Source organism: Taudactylus pleione, unplaced genomic scaffold (assembly GCF_031769625.1).
Source record: "Taudactylus pleione unplaced genomic scaffold, aTauple2 ptg000927l, whole genome shotgun sequence".
Lineage (NCBI taxonomy): Eukaryota > Metazoa > Chordata > Amphibia > Anura > Myobatrachidae > Taudactylus > Taudactylus pleione.
In genome coordinates this window covers 270,001-291,926 of record NW_028285328.1, presented here as the reverse complement: position 1 = coordinate 291,926, position 21,926 = coordinate 270,001, and the positions used below count along the sequence as shown (strand labels likewise).

General features: G+C 46.2%; 1 protein-coding gene across 5 annotated transcripts in view; it reads right to left on the bottom strand.

Annotated features, from left to right (window-relative positions):
* FAM163B (family with sequence similarity 163 member B) overlaps positions 1 to 21,926 on the bottom strand; it is a 179,163-nt gene that overhangs the window by 88,251 nt on the left and 68,986 nt on the right. The gene's annotated exons all lie outside the window — the stretch shown is intronic.

The window sequence follows — 21,926 nt, the reverse complement described above, 5'->3', positions numbered from 1 at the left end:
CTGAACGCTGCTGTACATTCTGTCTGCCCCGTTGCTAAGCGCTGCTGTACATTCTTTCGGCACCGTTGCTAAGTTACTGAGCGCTGCTGTACATTCTGTCGGCACCGTTGCTAAGTTACTGAACGCTGCTGTACATTCTGTCGGCCCCATTGCTAAGTTACTGAACGCTGCTGTACATTCTGTCGGCCCCTTTGCTAAGTTACTGAGCGCTGCTGTACATTCTGTCGGCCCCGTTGCTAAGTTACTGAACGCTGCTGTACATTCTGTCTGCCCCGTTGCTAAGCGCTGCTGTACATTCTTTCGGCACCGTTGCTAAGTTACTGAGCGCTGCTGTACATTCTGTCGGCCCCGTTGCTAAGTTACTGAACGCTGCTGTACATTCTGTCGGCCCCATTGCTAAGTTACTGAACGCTGCTGTACATTCTGTCGTCACCGTTGCTAAGTTACTGAGCGCTGCTGTACATTTTGTCGGCCCCGTTGCTAAGTTCCTGAACGCTGCTGTATATTCTGTCGGCCCCATTGCTAAGTTACTGAACGCTGCTGTACATTCTGTCGTCACCGTTGCTAAGTTACTGAACGCTGCTGTACATTCTGTCGTCACCGTTGCTAAGTTACTGAACGCTGCTGTACATTCTGTCGGCCCCATTGCTAAGTTACTGAACGCTGCTGTACATTCTGTCGTCACCGTTGCTAAGTTACTGAGCGCTGCTGTATATTCTGTCGGCCCCGTTGCTAAGTTACTGAACGCTGCTGTACATTCTGTCGGCCCCGTTGCTAAGTTACTGAACGCTGCTGTACATTTTGTCGGCCCCGTTGCTAAGTTACTGAGCGCTGCTGTACATTCTGTCGGCCCCGTTGCTAAGTTACTGAACGCTGCTGTACATTCTGTCGTCACCGTTGCTAAGTTACTGAGCGCTGCTGTACATTCTGTCTGCCCCGTTGCTAAGCGCTGCTGTACATTCTTTCGGCACCGTTGCTAAGTTACTGAGCGCTGCTGTACATTCTGTCGGCCCCGTTGCTAAGTTACTGAACGCTGCTGTACATTCTGTCGTCACCGTTGCTAAGTTACTGAGCGCTGCTGTATATTCTGTCGGCCCCGTTGCTAAGTTACTGAACGCTGCTGTACATTCTGTCGGCCCCGTTGCTAAGTTACTGAACGCTGCTGTACATTTTGTCGGCCCCGTTGCTAAGTTACTGAGCGCTGCTGTACATTCTGTTGGCCCCGTTGCTAAGTTACTGAACGCTGCTGTACATTCTGTCGTCACCGTTGCTAAGTTACTGAACGCTGCTGTACATTCTGTCGGCCCCGTTGCTAAGTTACTGAACGCTGCTGTACATTCTGTCGGCCCCGTTGCTAAGTTACTGAACGCTGCTGTACATTCTGTCGTCACCGTTGCTAAGTTACTGAACGCTGCTGTACATTCTGTAGGCCCCGTTGCTAAGTTACTGAACGCTGCTGTACATTGTCGGCCCTCTTGCTAAGTTACTGAACGCTGCTGTACATTCTGTCAGCCCCGTTGCTAAGCGCTGCTGTACATTCTGTCGGCCCCGTTGCTAAGTTACAGAACGCTGCTGTACATTCTGTCGTCACCGTTGCTAAGTTACTGAACGCTGCTGTACATTCTGTAGGCCCCGTTGCTAAGTTACTGAACGCTGCTGTACATTCTGTCGGCCCCGTTGCTAAGTTACTGAACGCTGCTGTACATTCTGTCGGCCCCGTTGCTAAGTTACTGAACGCTGCTGTACATTCTGTCGGCCCCGTTGCTAAGTTACTGAACGCTGCTGTACATTCTGTCGGCCCCGTTGCTAAGTTACTGAACGCTGCTGTACATTCTGTCGGCCCCGTTGCTAAGTTCCTGAACGCTGCTGTACATTCTGTCGGCCCCGTTGCTAAGTTCCTGAACGCTGCTGTACATTCTGTCGGCCCCGTTGCTAAGTTACTGAACGCTGCTGTACATTCTGTCGGCCCCGTTGCTAAGTTCCTGAACGCTGCTGTACATTCTGTCGGCCCCGTTGCTAAGTTACTGAACGCTGCTGTACATTCTGTCAGCCCCGTTGCTAAGTTACTGAGCGCTGTTGTACATTCTGTCGGCCCCGTTGCTAAGTTACTGAACGCTGCTGTACATTCTGTCGGCCCCTTTGCTAAGTTACTGAACGCTGCTGTACATTCTGTCTGCCCCGTTGCTAAGTTACTGAACGCTGCTGTACATTCTGTCGGCCCCGTTGCTAAGTTACTGAACGCTGCTGTACATTCTGTCGGCCCCGTTGCCAAGTTACTGAACGCTGCTGTACATTCTGCCGGCACCGTTGCTAAGTTACTGAACGCTGCTGTACATTCTGTCGGCCCCGTTGCCAAGTTACTGAACGCTGCTGTACATTCTGTCAGCACCGTTGCTAAGTTACTGAACGCTGCTGTACATTCTGTCGGCCCCGTTGCTAAGTTACTGAACGTTGCTGTACATTCTGTCGTCACCGTTGCTAAGTTACTGAACGCTGCTGTACATTCTGTCAGCACCGTTGCTAAGTTACTGAACGCTGCTGTACATTCTGTCGGCCCCGTTGCTAAGTTACTGAACGTTGCTGTACATTCTGTCGTCACCGTTGCTAAGTTACTGAGCGCTGCTGTACATTCTGTCAGCCCCGTTGCTAAGTTCCTGAACGCTGCTGTACATTCTGTCGGCCCCGTTGCTAAGTTACTGAACGCTGCTGTACATTCTGTCGGCCCCGTTGCTAAATTACTGAACGCTGCTGTACATTCTGAGCGCTGTTGTACATTCTTTCGGCACCGTTGCTAAGTTACTGATTGCTGCTGTACATTCTGTCGGCACCGTTGCTAAGTTACTGAACGCTGCTGTACATTCTGTCGGCACCGTTGCTAACTTACTGAACGCTGCTGTACATTGTCGGCCCTGTTGCTAAGTTACTGAGCGCTGCTGTACATTCTTTCGGCACCGTTGCTAAGTTACGGAACGCTGCTGTACATTCTGTCGGCACCGTTGCTAAGTTACTGAACGCTGCTGTACATTCTGTCGGCCCCGTTGCTAACTTACTGAACGCTGCTGTACATTGTCGGCCCTGTTGCTAAGTTACTGAACGCTGCTGTACATTCTGTCAGCCCCGTTGCTAAGCGCTGCTGTACATTCTTTCGGCACCGTTGCTAAGTTACTGAACGCTGCTGTACATTCTGTCGGCACCGTTGCTAAGTTACTGAACGCTGCTGTACATTCTGTCGGCCCCGTTGCTAAGTTACTGAACGCTGCTGTACATTCTGTCGGCCCCGTTGCTAAGTTCCTGAACGCTGCTGTACATTCTGTCGGCCCCGTTGCTAAGTTCCTGAACACTGCTGTACATTCTGTCGGCCCCGTTGCTAAGTTCCTGAACGCTGCTGTACATTCTGTCGGCCCCTTTGCTAAGTTACTGAACGCTGCTGTACATTCTGTCGGCCCCGTTGCTAAGTTACTGAACGCTGCTGTACATTGTGTCAGCCCCGTTGCTAAGTTACTGAACGCTGCTGTACATTCTGTCGGCACCGTTGCTAAGTTACTGAACGCTGCTGTACATTCTGTCTGCCCCGTTGCTAAGTTACTGAACGCTGCTGTACATTCTGTCGGCCCCGTTGCTAAGTTACTGAACGCTGCTGTACATTCTGTCGGCCCCGTTGCTAAGTTACTGAACACTGCTGTACATTCTGTCGGCCCCGTTGCCAAGTTACTGAACGCTGCTGTACATTCTGCCGGCACCGTTGCTAAGTTACTGAACGCTGCTGTACATTCTGTCGGCCCCGTTGCCAAGTTACTGAACGCTGCTGTACATTCTGTCAGCACCGTTGCTAAGTTACTGAACGCTGCTGTACATTCTGTCGGCCCCGTTGCTAAGTTACTGAACGTTGCTGTACATTCTGTCGTCACCGTTGCTAAGTTACTGAGCGCTGCTGTACATTCTGTCAGCCCCGTTGCTAAGTTCCTCAACGCTGCTGTACATTCTGTCGGCCCCGTTGCTAAGTTACTGAACGCTGCTGTACATTCTGAGCGCTGTTGTACATTCTTTCGGCACCGTTGCTAAGTTACTGATTGCTGCTGTACATTCTGTCGGCACCGTTGCTAAGTTACTGAACGCTGCTGTACATTCTGTCGGCACCGTTGCTAACTTACTGAACGCTGCTGTACATTGTCGGCCCTGTTGCTAAGTTACTGAGCGCTGCTGTACATTCTTTCGGCACCGTTGCTAAGTTACTGAACGCTGCTGTACATTCTGTCGGCACCGTTGCTAAGTTACTGAACGCTGCTGTACATTCTGTCGGCCCCGTTGCTAACTTACTGAACGCTGCTGTACATTGTCGGCCCTGTTGCTAAGTTACTGAACGCTGCTGTACATTCTGTCAGCCCCGTTGCTAAGCGCTGCTGTACATTCTTTCGGCACCGTTGCTAAGTTACTGAACGCTGCTGTACATTCTGTCGGCACCGTTGCTAAGTTACTGAACGCTGCTGTACATTCTGTCGGCCCCGTTGCTAAGTTACTGAACGCTGCTGTACATTCTGTCGTCACCGTTGCTAAGTTACTGAACGCTGCTGTACATTCTGTCGGCCCCGTTGCTAAGTTACTGAACGCTGCTGTACATTCTGTAGGCCCCGTTGCTAAGTTACTGAACGCTGCTGTACATTCTGTCGGCACCGTTGCTAAGTTACTGAGCGCTGCTGTACATTCTGTCGGCCCCGTTGCTAAGTTACAGAACGCTGCTGTACATTCTGTCGTCACCGTTGCTAAGTTACTGAACGCTGCTGTACATTCTGTCAGCCCCGTTGCTAAGTTACTGAACGCTGCTGTACATTCTGTAGGCCCCGTTGCTAAGTTACTGAACGCTGCTGTACATTCTGTCGGCCCCGTTGCTAAGTTACTGAACGCTGCTGTACATTCTGTCGGCACCGTTGCTAAGTTACTGAACGCTGCTTTACATTCTGTCGGCCCCGTTGCTAAGTTACTGAACGCTGCTGTACATTCTGTCGGCCCCGTTGCTAAGTTACTGAACGCTGCTGTACATTCTGTCGGCCCCGTTGCTAAGTTACTGAACGCTGCTGTACATTCTGTCGGCCCCGTTGCTAAGTTACTGAACGCTGCTGTACATTCTGTCGGCACCGTTGCTAAGTTACTGAACGCTGCTGTACATTCTGTCGGCCCCGTTGCTAAGTTACTGAACGCTGCTGTACATTCTGTCGGCCCCGTTGCTAAGTTACTGAACGCTGCTGTACATTCTGTCGGCCCCGTTGCTAAGTTACTGAACGCTGCTGTACATTCTGTCGGCCCCGTTGCTAAGTTACTGAACGCTGCTGTACATTCTGTCGGCCCCGTTGCTAAGTTACTGAACGCTGCTGTACATTCTGTCGGCCCCGTTGCTAAGTTACTGAACGCTGCTGTACATTCTGTCGGCCCCGTTGCTAAGTTACTGAACGCTGCTGTACATTCTGTCGGCCCCGTTGCTAAGTTACTGAACGCTGCTGTACATTCTGTCGGCCCCGTTGCTAAGTTACTGAACGCTGCTGTACATTCTGTCGGCACCGTTGCTAAGTTACTGAACGCTGCTGTACATTGTCGGCCCTGTTGCTAAGTTACTGAGCGCTGCTGTACATTCTGTCGTTACTGTTGCGGTGCAGACGGGAATTTCTGATTCTTTTAATCCTCCTAATTGATTGACTTTAGCTTTATAACGAGGAACCAGTTACATCACTGAGGTATCCGCCATATGTGGGCAAAATATACCTTTATAGGAAGTTGAGGGAAACTGGAAGCGGCCAGACCTTACTTTCTCATCATTAGCCCCTTATAAAGCATGGGGGGTGGGGTGAGACAAGCAGTGAGGAGAGGGAAGTGTGGGGGTCATTACCCAGCGGATCTAGTGAAAAGAGCGTCAATGAGAAATCGACTTTCTTTGTATAATTTTGGAGTTTGTACACATTTTGCAGCGGTTACATCAGGATTTTCTTATCTATGCGCATTACACGCAGTAACATGGTTTATTATTGAGTAACATGGTGCAGGATGGAGGCAAATATCTGATTGGCTGATATAGATGCTTACACCTTATTTAGTGAATGTGAAGGAGACGGTGCTGAGCCCATTCTCCGCCTGTATATACTGGAAGCCTGTGTCACACATACCAGCTGTTTAACCCCCACCCCCGTGCATGAGCGGAGCTGCATAAATTTCCTTTCATCCCAGAAATGTCTCATTACAAATGATATTACTCCCTGAGCGCTGCTTAGCTACACGCTGGCTGTATAATTCCTGTCTCCAGCGACATCACATAACTCTTTTCTTACCAACAGCCCAATCTGCAAAAAAAAGATTTTAAGAAAAATATCTAAGTAACGACAAACAGGATAAATAAAATACAAAGTGTCTGTAAGGGGAATACGTCGCTTATTGTGTCTGTAGCAAAGATATTTTGTTCCCAGCAATTCCCCGTCCTGTCTGTGACATCCTGATTCTGTACTGGGCACACGGGGCAGACAGGACAACACTGGGCGAACTATTATTGTGCCTTCTGTATACACACATTAGAGATGGCAGGGAACCAGCGGCCTCTCCTGATTACATCCAACCATGGCGCTCTCCACAACAATAAATCAATTTGCTATAAGCTTCATTACATTTGCGCTGCAGTTCATCGCAGAAACGGCGGTGAAGTGACTTATACGCATCTCATATTTCCATATCAGATAAACAGTTTACGGTGCGGAGGGGAATTGTGATGTTTTTTTAATGTCCTGGGCTGTGCAAAGTTATTCAATTCTTACTCTGAGGCAAAGTGATGATTCCCTTATCTCCGGACTGTGTGTGTGTCTGTGTGTATAAGTCTATGTGTGGTGTGTGTGTGTATATATGTGTGTGTATGTCTGTGTGTATAAGTCTATGTGTGTGTATAAGTCTATCTGTGGTGTGTGTGTGTATGTCTGTGTGTATAAGTCTATGTGTGTGTATAAGTCTATGTGTGGTGTGTGTGTGTATATATGTGTGTATGTCTGTGTGTATAAGTCTAAGTGTGGTGTGTGTGTATATATGTGTGTGTATGTCTGTGTGTATAAGTCTATGTGTGTGTATAAGTCTATGTGTGGTTTGTGTGTGTATATATGTGTGTGTATGTCTGTGTGTATAAGTCTATGTGTGGTGTGCGTATGTATGTCTATGTCTGTGTGTTTATGGATTGTGTCTGTGTGTGTATGTCTGTGTGTGTGTATGTCTATGTGTCTGTGTATGTCTGTGTGTGTATGTCTGTCTATGTGTGTGTGTTTATGGTGTGTGTGTGCGTATGTATGTCTATGTGTGTGTGTATGTCTGTGTGTCTGTGTGTGTTTATGGTGTGTGTGTGTGTGTGTGGTAAGAGATTAAGGAGCCATGCAGGAGTTAATGAATCCCTTTTTCAGTACATAATAAAGCAGATGGTCCTCATGGCAGCAGCAGATGTCACTCAGCGTCTGAATTATTATCACTTCTGCAGCAGATGACAGAATCCTCGTCTTCTCTAGAAGCCCGGAACAGGATAAAACCAAAGTACTGAGGCTGCTCACAGATCATTTCTCTGAATAAGCTCATAATACTTCTATTTTTAGGGAAATAATAATAACCCCTCATCTCCTGTGGGCGACTTAGGGATCCGTACTGCACCCAAATGCGAATCCTGGGGTCTCCAGTCAGTGCTGACCCGTGACACAGACTAAAGGGGCCTTAGGGTGGACGGGTTGGTTGTGGAGGAAACAGACTTTATCATTAATGACTTCTTAACGCCTCAAAAACATCAAGGACAGATTAAAAACTGAAAAAACTATCGGCAGAGTTACCCAGAACGGTATACGTTCAGGAAGCCAGTGGACGGAATGCCAACCGCCAGCTTCCAGGCACTGTTATCCCAACTAGGAACGAATGATAAGGCAATGGAAAAGAGCTGGCGGCAATGGGACAAAATTCAGGGAACAGAAGTGACAGGGCATGTGCCATGGATGAGCTGGGGGCTGCGGGTGAAGTATCACTGGCCAGATGCGGCCCTTCAGCAGCTTCTTGCCCCTCAGCTAGAAAGCCACGTGGTTGGAAGTGGATGACGACCTACCCCAGGGACAGTCACCTGCCCCCACTCTCACAACTAATAGCAACTAATTGTGCTGCCACCGGCTACAGAAAGGTCATGCAAAGTATGTATATGTTACTATAAGTGGTATATGTTACTATTAGTGGTATATGTTACTATTAGTGGTATATTCATATGTTACTATAAGTGGTATATGTATATGTTACTATAAGTGGTATATGTATATGTTACTATAAGTGATATATGTATATGTTACTATAAGTGGTATATGTTACTATAAGTGGTATATGTATATGTTACTATTAGTGGTATATGTATATGTTACTATAAGTGGTATATGTTACTATAAGTGGTATATGTATATGTTACTATAAGTGGTATATGTTACTATAAGTGGTATATGTATATGTTACTATTAGTGGTATATTCATATGTTACTATTAGTGGTATATGATACTATAAGTGGTATATGTACAGTACGTTACTATAAGTGGTATATGTTACTATAAGTGGTATATGTATATGTTACTATAAGTGGTATATGTATATGTTACTATAAGTGGTATATGTTACTATAAGTGGTATATGTTTATGTTACTATAAGTGGTATATGTTACTATAAGTGGTATATGTATATGTTACTATTAGTGGTATATGTATATGTTACTATAAGTGGTATATGATACTATAAGTGGTATATGTACAGTACGTTACTATAAGTGGTATATGTTACTATAAGTGGTATATGTATATGTTACTATAAGTGGTATATGTATATGTTACTATTAGTGGTATATGTATATGTTACTATAAGTGGTATATGTTACTATAAGTGGTATATGTATATATTACTATTAGTGGTATATGTACAGTATATGTTACTATTAGTGGTATATGTACAGTATATATTACTATTAGTGGTATATGTACAGTATATGTTACTGTAAGTGGTATATGTACAGTATATATTACTATTAGTGGTATATGTACAGTATATGTTACTGTAAGTGGTATATGTACAGTATATGTTACTATTAGTGGTATATGTACAGTATATGTTACTATTAGTGGTATATGTACAGTATGTTACTATTAGTGGTATATGTACAGTATATGTTACTGTAAGTGGTATATGTACAGTATATGTTACTATTAGTGGTATATGTACAGTATGTTACTATTAGTGGTATATGTACAGTATATGTTACTATTAGTGGTATATGTACAGTAAATGTTACTATTAGTGGTATATGTACAGTATGTTACTATTAGTGGTATATGTACAGTATATGTTACTATTAGTGGTATATGTACAGTATATGTTACTATTAGTGGTATATGTACAGTATGTTATTAGTGGTATATGTACAGTATATGTTACTATTAGTGGTATATGTACAGTATATGTTACTATTAGTGGTATATGTACAGTATGTTACTATTAGTGGTATATGTACAGTATGTTACTATTAGTGGTATATGTACAGTATATGTTACTATTAGTGGTATATGTACAGTATGTTACTATTAGTGGTATATGTACAGTATATGTTACTATTAGTGGTATATGTACAGTATGTTACTATTAGTGGTATATGTACAGTATATGTTACTATTAGTGGTATATGTACAGTATGTTACTATTAGTGGTATATGTACAGTATGTTACTATTAGTGGTATATGTACAGTATGTTACTATTAGTGGTATATGTACAGTATATGTTACTATTAGTGGTATATGTACAGTATGTTACTATTAGTGGTATATGTACAGTATATGTTACTATTAGTGGTATATGTACAATATGTTACTATTAGTGGTATATGTACAGTATATGTTACTATTAGTGGTATATGTACAGTAAATGTTGCTATAAGTTGTATATATTACTATTAGTGGTATATGTACAGTATGTTACTATTAGTGGTATATGTACAGTATATATTACTATTAGTGGTATATGTACAGTAAATGTTGCTATAAGTTGTATATATACAGTATATGTTACTATTAGTGGTATATGTACAGTATATGTTACTATTAGTGGTATATGTACAGTATGTTACTATTAGTGGTATATGTACAGTATATGTTACTATTAGTGGTATATGTACAGTATATGTTACTATTAGTGGTATATATACAGTATATGTTACTATTAGTGGTATATGTACAGTATATGTTACTATTAGTGGTATATGTACAGTATGTTACTATTAGTGGTATATGTACAGTATATGTTACTATTAGTGGTATATGTACAGTATGTTACTATTAGTGGTATATGTACAGTAAATGTTACTATTAGTGGTATATGTACAGTATATGTTACTATTAGTGGTATATGTACAGTATATGTTACTATTAGTGGTATATGTACAGTATGTTACTATTAGTGGTATATGTACAGTATATGTTACTATTAGTGGTATATGTACAGTATGTTACTATTAGTGGTATATGTACAGTATATGTTACTATTAGTGGTATATGTACAGTATGTTACTATTAGTGGTATATGTACAGTATATGTTACTATTAGTGGTATATGTACAGTATGTTACTATTAGTGGTATATGTACAGTATATGTTACTATTAGTGGTATATGTACAGTATATGTTACTATTAGTGGTATATATACAGTATATGTTACTATTAGTGGTATATGTACAGTATATGTTACTATTAGTGGTATATGTACAGTATGTTACTATTAGTGGTATATGTACAGTAAATGTTACTATTAGTGGTATATGTACAGTATATGTTACTATTAGTGGTATATGTACAGTATGTTACTATTAGTGGTATATGTACAGTATATGTTACTATTAGTGGTATATGTACAGTATGTTACTATTAGTGGTATATGTACAGTATATGTTACTATTAGTGGTATATGTACAGTATGTTACTATTAATGGTATATGTACAGTATATGTTACTATTAGTGGTATATGTACAGTATGTTACTATTAGTGGTATATGTACAGTAAATGTTACTATTAGTGGTATATGTACAGTATATGTTACTATTAGTGGTATATGTACAGTATATGTTACTATTAGTGGTATATGTACAGTATGTTACTATTAGTGGTATATGTACAGTATATGTTACTATTAGTGGTATATGTACAGTATGTTACTATTAGTGGTATATGTACAGTATATGTTACTATTAGTGGTATATGTACAGTATGTTACTATTAGTGGTATATGTACAGTATATGTTACTATTAGTGGTATATGTACAGTATATGTTACTATTAGTGGTATATATACAGTATATGTTACTATTAGTGGTATATGTACAGTATATGTTACTATTAGTGGTATATGTACAGTATGTTACTATTAGTGGTATATGTACAGTAAATGTTACTATTAGTGGTATATGTACAGTATATGTTACTATTAGTGGTATATGTACAGTATGTTACTATTAGTGGTATATGTACAGTATATGTTACTATTAGTGGTATATGTACAGTATGTTACTATTAGTGGTATATGTACAGTATATGTTACTATTAGTGGTATATGTACAGTATGTTACTATTAATGGTATATGTACAGTATATGTTACTATTAGTGGTATATGTACAGTATGTTACTATTAGTGGTATATGTACAGTAAATGTTACTATTAGTGGTATATGTACAGTATATGTTACTATTAGTGGTATATGTACAGTATATGTTACTATTAGTGGTATATGTACAGTAAATGTTGCTATAAGTTGTATATATTACTATTAGTGGTATATGTACAGTATATGTTACTATTAGTGGTATATGTACAGTATGTTACTATTAGTGGTATATGTACAGTATATGTTACTATTAGTGATATATGTACAGTATATGTTACTGTAAGTGTCCCTTTACACCGAATGAACAAGTAGGGCAGCATTGGACTGATAGATTAATGGTGCTGCACCAAATAAATCCATGTAATAAATGCATAAACAGCCTTTCCCCCTGCGCACTGCTCAGTCTCACTAATGGGCCAGACTCTCACGTATTGTAAAAGGAATGTTTTCTAGATGGTTATCTGGGAATGTTCCCTTACACAGTGCTAATGTAATAATGAATGTTTTGCAGCTGATAACAGAATCCTCGCCGTCTCAATGGCTTCCTCCGGGAACTTTCCCTGATGCTCTAGAAAACTGGACACTGAATTATTCTGGCTGTAATCTAACACACAGCAGGCAGGCTAATGTAACACACAGCAGGCAGGCTAATGTAACACACAGCAGGCGGGCTAATGTAACACACAGCAGGCGGGCTAATGTAACACACAGCAGGCGGGCTAATGTAACACACAGCAGGCGGGCTAATGTAACACACAGCAGGCAGGCTAATGTAACACACAGCAGGCAGGCTAATGTAACACGCAGCCCCCACTGGGCGCATTACAGCAGGATGGCAGCCCCCACTGGGTGCAATACAGCAGGATGGAAGCCCCGATTGGGTGCATTACAGCAGGATGGCAGTCCCCACTGGGTGTATTACAGCAGGATGGCAGCCCCCACTGGGTGTATTACAGCAGGATGGCAGCCCCCACTGGGTGTATTACAGCAGGATGGCAGCCCCCACTGGGTGTATTACAGCAGGATGGCAGCCCCCACTGGGTGTATTACAGCAGGATGGCAGCCCCCACTGGGTGTATTACAGCAGGATGGCAGCCCCTTGGGCGTATTACAGCAGGATGGCAGCCCCACTGGGTGTATTACAGCAGGATGGCAGCCCCTTGGGTGCATTACAGCAGGATGGCAGCCCCCACTGGGTGTATTACAGCAGGATGGCAACCCCTTGGGCGTATTACAGCAGGATGGCAGCCCCCACTGGGTGCATTACAGCAGGATGGCAGACCCCACTGGGTGCATTACAGCAGGATGGCAGCCCCCACTGGGCGCATTACAGCAGGATGGCAGCCCCCACTGGGTGCATTACAGCAGGATGGCAGCCCCCACTGGGCGCATTACAGCAGGATGGCAGCCCCCACTGGGCGCATTACAGCAGGATGGCAGCCCCCACTGGGCGCATTACAGCAGGATGGGTGATGTTTGTGTGTCTTTGGTATGGCAGGCGCAGGAACATGTGCGCGGCATGGAAGGTGCGGATCATGCTCTGTTACTGCATTCAGCATGACATCGCATTGTGGCAAACACATGACCAGCGAGCACGACACGTGCACACATAGGACGGTCACACACACACAGCTGCTGCACGCCTCCGGTCATTGTATCACAGAACTCGCAAACCTTTCAAGTTTGCCTCCTTAAAATATGGATAGACACTGGAAACCGAGGGATGGCAAATACTGATGTTCCCAATCTGATGGAAATGGCTTTTCCACTAAGTGCCGGGATTGCGAATGTTGCCACCATTATACGCTCGTTAATGATGGCATGTCTCATGTTAATTACATCAATATAGCTGCAGTACAATACCATTGCCCATACGTGAATTTCCGGCATCCGACTGCGTAAAAGCCCCAAATAACCTTTGATGGTTACACCACCGACTGGTCACCTTGCAATGGCGGCAACACACCCGCTATTTGTTGGCCATCTAGCAAAGGCAGCTCCTACTTTAAAATGGCTGCTTAGATGCTGCTATTCGTGATTGTGGCTTCCGATTGGTCCTCTCTCTCAACTACTCCCCACACCGCAGCTTCCTACAGTTTTTCGATACAGGCGGCGACGAGACAATCCTGGTTACCCCCGGCAAAATGCCTGCATGGAGCATCCTCCGAGGCACCGGGGAAAGAGCAGGAATTCAAATTTAGCAAATAGGTGGTATGACTACCCAAAACTAAGAAGGTCACTTTGCTCCGCTGAGAGCAAATAAATGTAAAACAACAAATAAATAAAACACTAAACCTTGCGCGCTCTGCCGCATCCACCGAAGGACCCCAATCGATCCCACTGTCCCGCACACTACTTTCTATCCTTCGTGCGGGTTTCTGGTAATGCTAATCCCCAAAGATCCCAAAAGACAGCGACATCTGATTTCTAACAGGCTGAGCAGGAAGAGGAGACTGTATTGCAGCGCTGGACCATTGGCGTGAGCTGGAAACCCGACCAATCCAGCTTTGTACAGCAGCCAAATCTAACAATTCCTGCTTTGATCATAGCCATGGTTCAGTCACCGTAGCCTTGTTCATTGTGTCCATCCCCAATTCTCCCATTAAAGCCCATGAAACTACGGAGTGAGCACCAGTTATTTATTTTAAGATGGTTTCAATAGGAAACAAAACAGAAAGAGTAAAAAAAAAAAGCCGGAAAACCCATTCTCAGGGCCACAAGTCACAGAGAAATCAAACGTCAGGTACAATGACTGGCTGAGAGGTGTGTGTGCGTGTGTGTGTGTGATCTGAGTGTGTATATGGTGTGTGTGTGTGATCTGAGTGAGTGTGTGTATGTGGTGTGTGTGTATGTGGTGTGTGTGTGATCTGAGTGTGTGTGTGTGTGTGGTGTGTGTGATCTGAGTGTGTGGTGGTGTGTGTGTGTGTATGTGGTGTGTGTGTGATCTGAGTGTGTGGTGTGTGTGTGTGTGTGTATGTGGTGTGTGTGTGTGTATGTGGTGTGTGTGTGTATGTGGTGTGTGTGTGTGTGGTGTGTATGTGATCTGAGTGTGTGTGTGTGTGTGGTGTGTGTGATCTGAGTGTGTGGTGGTGTGTGTGTGTGTATGTGGTGTGTGTGTGATCTGAGTGTGTGGTGTGTGTGTGTGTGTGTATGTGGTGTGTGTGTGTGTATGTGGTGTGTGTGTGTATGTGGTGTGTGTGTGTGTGGTGTGTATGTGATCTGAGTGTGTGGTGTGTGTGATCTGAGTGTGTGGTGTGTGTGTGTGGTGTGTATGTGGTGGTGTGTGTGTGTGTGTATGTGATCTGAGTGTGTGGTGTGTGTGATCTGAGTGTGTGGTGTGTGTATGTGGTGGTGTGTGTGTGTGTGTGTGTGATCTGAGTGTGTGTGTGTGTGTGTGTGGTGTGTATGTGATCTGAGTGTGTGGTGTGTGTGATCTGAGTGTGTGGTGTGTGTGTGTGGTGTGTATGTGGTGGTGTGTGTGTGTGTGATCTGAGTGTGTGTGTGTGTGTGTGGTGTGTATGTGGTGGTGTGTGATCTGAGTGTGGAGGAATACTGTTTCCCCATCAGAGTAATCCCAAGGATGAGCTCTGCAGCCAGGCAGGAATAATAGGGGGTCCCAGCGTCCCTCGTCTAAATAACAGAATAGGAAACAAAACAGAAAGAGTAAAAAAAAAAAAGCCGGAAAACCCATTCTCAGGGCCACAAGTCACAGAGAAATCAAACGTCAGGTACAATGACTGGCTGAGATGTGTGTGTGTTTATGTGGTGTGTGTGTGATCTGAGTGTGTGTGTGTGTGTGGTGTGTGTGATCTGAGTGTGTGGTGTGTGTGTGTGATCTGAGTGTGTGTGTGATCTGAGTGTGTGTGTGATCTGAGTGTGTGATGTGTGTATGTGGTGTGTGTGATCTGAGTGTGTGTGTGTGATCTGAGTGTGTGTGTATGTGGTGTGTGTGTATGTGGTGTGTGTGTGATCTGAGTGTGTGTGTGGTGTGTGTATGTATGTGTGATCTGAGTGTGTGGTGTGTGTATGTGGTGTGTGTGTGATCTGAGTGTGTGTGTGTGTGTGTGTGTGGTGTGTATGTGTGATCTGAGTGTGTGGTGTGTGTATGTGGTGTGTGTGTGATCTGAGTGTGTGTGTGTGTGTGGTGTGTATGTGTGATCTGAGTGTGTGGTGTGTGTGTGTGGTGGTGTGTGTATGTGGTGTGTGTGTGGTGTGTATGTGGTGGTGTGTGATCTGAGTGTGGAGGAATACTGTTTCCCCATCAGAGTAATCCCATGGACGAGCTCTGCAGCCAGGCAGGAGTAATAGGAGGTCCCAGTATCCCTCGTCTAAATAATTGCTTCTATCTACAGAGGAAAATTCCAATTACTCCACTGACCCCTTCTGCTTTATTTATATGTCAGACAACAGAGATGCTGTATATAATGGCACACAGGCTGTAGCACTTGCTGGCTATGGATAATGGGGGTCGTATTCCACCAGCAGCTGGAGATGGCAGGGCGGCCGCCCCTGGCTCGCTGCACCCCCATCTTGCTGCAGAATGAATTATGTGCCTAAATAATGGTGCATCTGAATATTTGTGCCACTGAATATGTATTAGACTGCACTATTTATATTGTTAGCCGCTCCGTCCTACCGTCTCTTGCCAGAGCGCTTTGCAAGTACAACCGCAAAACCTGCGCGAATGACATCTGGTAACATCCCCCTGCGTGCTTCTCTCTGAGCCGGTGCATGACTTAGCTCGCTACGATGGCGGCAAATACAGCAGTGCTAGATGTTCCTCCTTCCTGGGTCATTTGCAGAATATCTTATTCTGCCTCCAAATCCAAAAGGAGATTTTCGTGTTGCAGGATCCGTTATTTAACCAACCGCAAGGAGAATAAAACTGCGATGTTCTAGCGAGTGCTCCCAGAACCTCTTTCATACTGCGCACGCTCCACAACCCAGCGTCTGCAAATAGCGGTGATGCAGGGTTACTCTTACTACTGCAGCAAGGTAACTGCGCTGTTACGGGGGCATTTAGGGCCTAATTCAGATAGCTTGCAATGCTGAGATTTATGCAGATTGAGCGACTGTTAGCAACTGCGCATAAGTGTAAGCCGCACTGAATATGCACAGCGACTGAACTGCGATTACGTTGACAAAGAGGACTCACAAAGTGAGTGACAGGTAGTCAGCGTTTAGGGGAGGTAACGGGGGTGGCTGGAGAATCGCAGGCGTGGTGGACGGTTTTCTGGGTGTCCATAATTTAGACACTGTGGAGCTCATTCAGACCCACCCGCTAGATGCGTACGCTCGCTCCCAGCGTATGCAAATTCGGCTAAGTGACGGCATGGCAGGCGATCACATGGCAAGGCATAAGGACGCCCACTATGTCTTGTCGTGCGATCGACCTGTACATGTCTTCTCCAGGAAGTGTATGCAACCATTGGTACATCGAGCACCATCGGAGGCGAACGCAGCGCTTGTGGTTGACCATACCCTGCCACAAGCACTGCGATCACTTCAGTGTGAAATCCCACCAGGTGACGTGTACAATGACGCTGCCTGTTAATTATGCACGCCTCTGAAATGGCGTTAAAACACTCAGGCACCCCTGCGTTCTCACCTCCACTCCCCCGTTTCCAGTGACCTGCCCGTTACCACCCACAAACGGCCTCTGCTGTCACTCACTCTGCTGGGCTGTCTATGGTGGCTGCCTCAGCTGGTCAGGTGGCTGCCACGGCTAGTCAGGTGGCTGCCACGGCTAGTCAGGTGGCTGCCACGGCTAGTCAGGTGGCTGCCTCAGCTGGTCAGGTGGCTGCCTCGGCTGGTAAGATGGCTGCCTCGGCTGGTAAGGTGGCTGCCTCGGCTGGTAAGGTGGCTGCCTCGGCTGGTAAGGTGGCTGCCTCGGCTGGTAAGGTGGCTGCCTCGGCTGGTAAAGTGGCTGCCTCGGCTAGTAAGGTGGCTGCCTCGGCTAGTAAGGTGGCTGCCTCGGCTGGTAAGGTGGCTGCCTCGGCTGGTAAGGTGGCTGCCTCGGCTGGTAAGATGGCTGCCTCGGCTGGTCAGGTGGCTGCCTCGGCTGGTAAGATGGCTGGTCAGGTGGCTGCCTCGGCTGGTAAGATGGCTACCTCGGCTGGTAAGATGGCTGCCTCGGCTGGTAAGGTGGCTGCCTCGGCTGGTCAGGTGGCTGCCTCGGCTGGTCAGGTGGCTGCCTCGGCTGGTCAGGTGGCTGCCTCGGCTGGTCAGGTGGCTGCCTCGGCTGGTCAGGTGGCTGCCTCGGCTGGTCAGGTGGCTGCCTCGGCTGGTCAGGTGGCTGCCTCGGCTGGTCAGGTGGCTGCCTCGGCTGGTCAGGTGGCTGCCTCGGCTGGTCAGGTGGCTGCCTCGGCTGGTCAGGTGGCTGCCTCGGCTGGTCAGGTGGCTGCCTCGGCTGGTCAGGTGGCTGCCTCGGCTGGTAAGGTGGCTGCCTCGGCTGGTAAGGTGGCTGCCTCGGCTGGTAAGGTGGCTGGTCAGGTGGCTGCCTCGGCTGGTAAGGTGGCTGCCTCGGCTGGTAAGGTGGCTGCCTCGTCTGGTAAGATGGCTGCCTCGGCTGGTCAGGTGGCTGCCTCGGCTGGTCAGGTGGCTGCCTCGGCTGGTAAGATGGCTGCCTCGGCTGGTAAGATGGCTGCCTCGGCTGGTCAGGTGGCTGCCTCGGCTGGTAAGATGGCTGCCTCGGCTGGTAAGATGGCTGCCTCGGCTGGTGGCATGTGGGACCTGATAATGCTGTGGGTACCTTGTATTGCACATTTTAAATACTGCTCCTGTCTCCCTGCCTCAGTTACCTGTCATGTGCACTAACTTGTGGTAAATGAATGATTGCATTGATGTTAGAAGGTGTTTTTACTTAACCTTACTTATTGCATTCAGCTCATGTGACTGTACATTGACAATAGGAGGGAGAAACATCTTATGACCAGAGCGACACCTATTATTCTCTTATACATTAATGATGCGGTCACACCGGTGTCTTACTATAGCTTATTAAATAAAGAGAAATAAAAAGGCCACATAACTGCTGAGATAAAATAATACTGACGGCGATGGAGATATTTAGCTGATGAAATGTCACCATATTATAGCATCAGACGATGTGTGTAACGGCGAGTGCGCACGGATCAGCGTGTAATTGCTGCACGACTTGTGCTGTCTGTGTGTATCTGCGTCTTGGTTCTGTTCTGAGTGTTTTGCTCTCCGAGCCGGGAATTCTACCCCCAGGGGCCACACAAAGATCTTTAATCGCTGCCCGCATGACACAGCATTTATGCTCCGTCCTATCAGTGTTCCGCTGCTACCCGTCAGAAAGTGCATGCTCTGCACGAGGATTAATCCCGCACCCACGGCTTACTCTGACTGAACAGCAAATAGAAGCTTTGCCTAAATCCGGCCTGTGCACTGGGATGCAGAACGCCTGACATTGCAGTGCAGCTGCAGAGAGACGTTACAGAGAACGAGGGGATTACAGAGGCGGCCGGACTTCTCTCAGATGCTAAAACATGAAAAGATGCGTTTGTGCTTTTCATTTTACCAGCTACATAGCACAGAACAGGGCACCGTCCCATCCAACAAACCACGGCCGACTGGTCTAGTAATCAACCTAAGTGCCATCTTAAGGTGGGAACATCGGCAAGTGTGTACGCACTATGTCGGCCCACGTGCGCGCTCCCGCAGGGTCTGCCAATATGATGAGCGACCCCATGCATTTGGATGCGGCTGGAGAACGGTCGTTCACCAGATTGCGTGACATGTGTACAGACCGCACGATATGTTGTCCGTTGCATGGTGGGTCGGCTGGGTACACAGGTCGTCTAATGTGTACCCAGCATAAGACCAGGTGGTCACTGGCGACCCAAGATTCTTCTATCCCTTTTTTATATAGGTTTTCTTTTTTGGACAAAAGGATGATAGGGCCCCAAACCAGCATGTTGTCTGGGGCGTAAGGGGATCCTAATCTGCAATAACCTACTACACCTTCACCCCTCTTCACACCTTTCTTTCCGCTATGTGATTGGCAAAACCTGTGCTGGTTGCTGCCAAAACAACATGGAAGCGCTACTGTGTGCACCACCACCACATAACTGGCCGGAAGCATGGCCGCACAATCGTCCCAGTGTAATCAGTCTGCGGAGTCTCACAACAGGAAGCTTTTGGCCTAGGGGGTCCCGTGGAAATACTGCCAAGACAGCGGGCGACGTGGTCAGAGAAGGATTTTGCACCACGGCACCAATCTGTAAGGGGTATTTCTGGAAAGCACCACTGGCCGGATGTCAGTCTCTCTCTGCCTGTAGTATGGAGTGACAGAGGGCACGGCGCACATATCACAGTAATTAGATGTGGACTTCATCCCAAGCGCTGAGTCTCCCAGACCATGTGATAACGGCGACGGAGTGCTTCCATCCCCTATAAACACTCAGAGCTAAACCGATTCAGAAATAGTTACTAGGGTTTAAACATCAGCAATCCATCATTCAGTCCCCCCTCCTCCAAACAGCATAGACAATAGCATCGGACCCGAAGGTAAGAAATCAGTGACTGTAATACAGTGTGACCCCAGAGGTGTAACCCCAATATGTGAGGTATAAATACTGTTTCCTCTATACTAAGCGTCCTAGAAAGTCTGGTGTCAGCAGGCGGCTTCCCCTGCACAGAGCAGCAGATTCTCCACTACAGAATAAACTCAGGGCCTGATTCAGAGCCGGACGCTATTTGCGCTCGCTCGTTCAGAAAAAGGGGCTGGCTAATTAAATTGAGCGCTCGCTCTTTGCGGTTTGTTGACGCCTCTATGTTTGAGCGAGCGAACGAAACATGCGCTCGCTATTTTGTACAGACGCCCCCTGGCCGCTCGGATCCTACGTCATCTCCGCTATTTATTAGATTAATCGAGTACATCGAAAAGCGTCTGAACTGCTCGCAGTGCTTGTGGTTGGATTTTCCTACCGCAATCATGCGAACAGTTCAGGCAAAGAGACAACCAAGTGACGTGGTCTATGACGCTGCTTTGTTAATTATGCACACCCTTAAAACGCCCGTTTGACCGTTTGGCACGCCTGCGTTCGGATCTCCACTCCCCGTTTTCCAGCACCTTCCCCTGTTACCACCCACAAACACCTCATCCTGTCACTCAAATTAGCAGGCACTCGCTATTTGGCGAGCGCTCGATTTCCGATCGCACTGACCGGTTGGCGCATGCGCATTACGACCCATACGCATGCGCAGTTGTGCGAACATCGCTCGGAGCGAACGAGTGGCCGCTTACGAGCGGCTCTGAATCAGGCTCCATTCTTTAATGGCCTCATCACACAGCTCACAGCGAGCGTTAGGCTATTCCCATACTCCCCCCCTCATGTCTCCCCTATATATGGCCCCGCAGGCCCTGGTTAGTGATTAGGAGGGTTACATTGGCTCAGGATACGACCAGTCCTCTCCTCTAGTCCGTTATAACAATGACAATATGAGAAGAAAATATCGCAGACAATTATATAAACACAAGAGTAACAGGGTTATTACAGTTCTTATTCTGCAATGACCCTGCCACGTACAGACATGAATGTGTCTATAAAGCTGGGTACACACTGGAGCGATGTCGTTCCGATTTGGCCTAATTGGAACGACATATCGTGCAGTATGTACAGTATGCCCGATATGCGCACTCCCGAGGTCGCATGTAACATCGCCAGGTTTGATGTGCTGCACACTGACGATACCGCACGCGGCACCATACAGTGTAATGACGGACGGAACGAGTGATCGCTCATTACCTCGTTCTGCTGTGTACCCAGGAACCGATATGTTGGCCCATCGGTGCGTGCCCAGGTTTAGCGTTGCATTATACACATAATGGTCCGTAGGGGACAAGTCGTTTGTATTTGTACAGCCAGGTACCACTGTGATGTACCGCAAGCACCCCTATTATAGCTACATGGAGTCCCGTCAATGTCCATATACAAATACCAGATAGAGAGAATACAGCGGCATAGTAGAGTATACAGTAGATAGAGAGGATACAGCGGCGTAGTACAGTATACAGTAGATAGAGAGGATACAGCGGCGTAGTACTGTATACAGTAGATAGAGATAATACAGCGGCGTAGTACAGCATACAGTAGATAGAGATGATACAGCGGCGTAGTACAGTATACAGTAGATAGAGAGGATACAGCGGCGTAGTACAGTATACAGTAGATAGAGAGGATACAGCGGCGTAGTACAGTATACAGTAGATAGAGAGGATACAG